At 36.0% G+C, this 3,741-nt stretch overlaps 1 long non-coding RNA gene across 1 annotated transcript; it reads right to left on the reverse strand.

Annotated features, from left to right (window-relative positions):
• Positions 1–357: 357 nt before the first annotated feature.
• LOC133525921 (uncharacterized) lies at positions 358–1,606 on the reverse strand. Its single transcript, XR_009800650.1, has 2 exons — positions 1,003–1,606; positions 358–925 (listed from the first exon to the last, which is right to left on the reverse strand). It is a non-coding gene; the product is annotated as an uncharacterized LOC133525921 (long non-coding RNA).
• Between the last annotated feature and the right edge of the window lie 2,135 nt (positions 1,607–3,741).

Genomic DNA, 3,741 nt, shown 5'->3' on the forward strand with positions numbered 1-3,741 from the left:
ATAAATTGTAATATACATATGTGTACCTATTACATTAATACATAAAAATACATAGCACTCTTACATCATTTATTCATTATTAATTGTCTACTCAATTTCCATAATCTGCTGACGCTACGTTGTTATCAAGTTACATTAACCCAGTTATTACTGAAACTTTTTAAAGAGTCGGATTGCTTTGATTTTTAAATATGATGTTCTATAATGAAGTAATGTTATAGGAAAAATAAAATAAAAAATATTGATCGCCTGGAAAAGCTGGAAAACGAGTGGCGTTATAACGCCCGGTAGTAAAATCGGTGGCAACCAGCCAGTAGTAACATAAATATATTCTGGATTCAAATAAAAACACACTAACATTGTTAAACATTTGTATAATTGCCTATAAATTAAACACTAGTATGATAGGCCACAAAACACGTCTTCGGGTCATTATACACAATGTCAAAGTGAGTATCAGAACAAAACATATATCGACGTGGTACCGAAACGTAACCACTGTATAAAAGTATTCCCAAAAAACACTTCATTTCTGAAATAGTTACATTACCGACGGCATTTTTCTGGCTCACGTACAAATTTGTATAATATACCAACAGCTCAATTATCTCATCATTCATCATACACTCATAGTAATACATAGGAGATTGACGATTTTTCGGCTCTTCCCGGTCTTGCCACTGTCTACGTTCCCTCGGGTTATCCTGGTTGACCCACTTGTACTGTTGAGATTTTAGTACACTAGGTAAACGCGTAGAACTAATTCTAGGATTGGAAACTGAAGGTTCGTTCTCATTTTCATGTGAATTTTCGGTAGTAGTACGCATTTTTTTGGCTAAAGTCGACAAAGATAAATCGTCTTCCGAATCCTCATTTTCCGAATATGAGCTATATATAGCCTCCGCGGGAGCCCTTAGCTGAGATCCTAAAACGATTCAAATGATGTCAAATATATATTCTCCATAGTGAAAAATAACGTACAAAGTTGAAGTAAAAACAAACCTGGAAGATTATGTAATGACAGAAATTCTTCATCACCCGAATCTTCATCAGTTACTTCAGTATTCGGATTTTCCGGTGGAAAAATAGTGATTTCATTTGGCAAATCATCATCAGAATCTAAATGGTGTAGGTTGTCAATTATTTCGTTAAGGCTTAAAGCCTTTTTCTTCAGTGGCCTATAAACATAGTAGTCATAATAAATAGACGTGTATTTTACTACCGGGCGTTATAACGCCACAATTTTTTAATTGAAAAAAAAAACCGCAAAGAAAGCGATAATATAAACTATTTTTTATTAAAATTATACAATCGTATCAGTCCTCTGTAAAACATCATGATAAGGCTACACTATCAACAAATTCAATAAAAAAAACTTACCTTTTCGAGGGCATGTTTCAAAGAAATTACTTAGGTTATTTTAAAACACGTCTGGACTTAAAACCACAATCAACACTGTGTCAAATAACAATGCGATTTGTTGAAGTACCCTTTGTAAGTACTACAATTAAACTTGATATTTGTTTATGCTACGTCAAAGCCATAAATATTGCGGGTAGATCTAACGCTTAGTTGGTGGCGTTATAAAGGTCGGTAGTAACAACTGGGTTAATAGCTCGACGCAGCAGACCCAGCAGGCGACGTTACAAATCTTGTTTGAAACATCTTATCAAATTAAATATTTAATAGATGATTGAGTGCAAACCGGGAGTGACTTTGTCTAGCCTCGTATATCTAGGTTATTTTGGGATATTAAGACGTTGTAACCGTGCAGACTATACCTACATCTCTGTTGCTATGTATTTTTCATGTCACTGTAAATCTTGTAACTTGTAATTACTTGTAAAAGAACTGGGTCGGAGGGTTGCCAGAATTAAGCGGCAGAACAGTCAGCATCAATAGTAGCGGATGAAGCAACGCTCCAAAAGTTCACATTCTAAGGTATCTGTCACAGACTCATTATTCTACATAATATATACACCGTGGGCACATATAACCCGACAAATTTTAACCACGCATTCCTGAGATCAAAGTGGCAAAAAATGTGATATGGCAATTTTTTTGTGTCTGTATATTTTTTACACACTTATCGTTGTGATTTTAGAGTTTAGAGTTGTATCTTTTCGTTGTGATTTTAGAGAATAGATATTTTAGACGCGTAATATACCTTATTTTGAATGCTGACTGTACAAATGTTTATGGGCCCATTCCACCCATTTGTTCGTGGAACCGAGAGCCACTGGGTCTTATAAGTTCTCTCTAATGGTGGTGATGTACCGAAAACAGCGAAGTCTGCTAACATTTAGGTTAGCATATGGTTCGTTGTGGAACCTTGGGTAGGCGTTTGTCCTACAGTGGAAGTTTTTAAGCTGATATAATGATGATCAATGATGGCTTATACAATGCTTTTACAGCCCGCCTACTCAAATGATCTGTTAGAGTACGTTTAATCACAAAGCAATTTATTGTCAAAGCAATCAACATTGCAGAAATCGACATGTATCCGAGAGGTAGATACCGACTACTATTTTATTAGGTAGGTTATACGTATATATCCCATGGAAAACGGCTTCAGATGACTCACACTCTGTACTCCGTAACCCCAACCGATACGTCATAAAATATATCTAATGTAGGTAGGTATAAAAATAACGGTTAACGTTAAACTTCCATTAGGTACTTAATTAAGACGGTTCGTTTGTTGATTCCTTTAACTAAGCTGCATTCGTCTCAAATGAACACGAAGCCGTCCAACAAAAAGCAATATGGTGACCAACATACATCTGACCGGCCATTATATAACATACCGCTATTCAGCCACTGATTGCCCCGGAGAAAAAACAAAAACAAAGATCGCTGCCCTTATTGTTTCGTTTCGCGGGCGCGATTTATGTGACGTTTTAAATAGCCAAGCCTACTTCTGAGGAACTTATAAAAACATAACTTGGCGAGCTTTGTTTGGCTCTGCGGGCGAGGTTTTAAGGCCTTTGTTCTTAAATTATGTAACTTCGAATTTTTAGAGTGCGCATAAAAAGTAAATTCCGATTCTGATAACGAATTTGGGCCTATATTTATAAATATAAATACTTACCAAAATTGATGTATTGATATATCTGCTCTAGGTATTATATTTCTCCTTTTTCTTTTATAGAGTCCCCGCGTCCTTGTAAAAGTACAAATTAAAATTCAGTTTGATACCTTATGGCTTTGGTTTGAAAGTTTTCACAACGTTCGTACTGCGCAAGTGTTATATGATATAACTTATAACTTTTCGACTTCACATTCGCATTAACACCGAAATAAATGTAGGTAGATCGACTTCACATTCGCATTAACACTGAAATAAATGTAGGTAGATACCTAAGTTGTTCAATAAAACCGGTTAAGTAAGGGTTAAAATCTGTGGCCCTAGTGAAAAAGGGTACAAGTCTCTGGCAGCGCAGGTGTAAAGGGGTGTAAGTTCCACGTAACACTTATGCCCTTATACACCTAAACTGCCAGAGACTTGTACCCTTTTTCACTAGGGCCACAGAAATGTACCTTAAAATGGAAATAATACAGAAACTCTTGCTTGTTTGTCGTTTCTTGTCAAAGTTTGTAAATACCTAACTATTTATAGACATCGCCGTTGTGTAATGGCTCTGGATGTTACCCCTACTTAATATTATAAATGCGAGAGTAACTCTGTCTGTCTATCTGTCTGCCTGTTACCTCTTCACGCTTAACCCGCTAAACCGATTT

This window comes from Cydia pomonella, chromosome 15 (genome assembly GCF_033807575.1).
Source record: "Cydia pomonella isolate Wapato2018A chromosome 15, ilCydPomo1, whole genome shotgun sequence".
Classification (NCBI taxonomy): domain Eukaryota; kingdom Metazoa; phylum Arthropoda; class Insecta; order Lepidoptera; family Tortricidae; genus Cydia; species Cydia pomonella.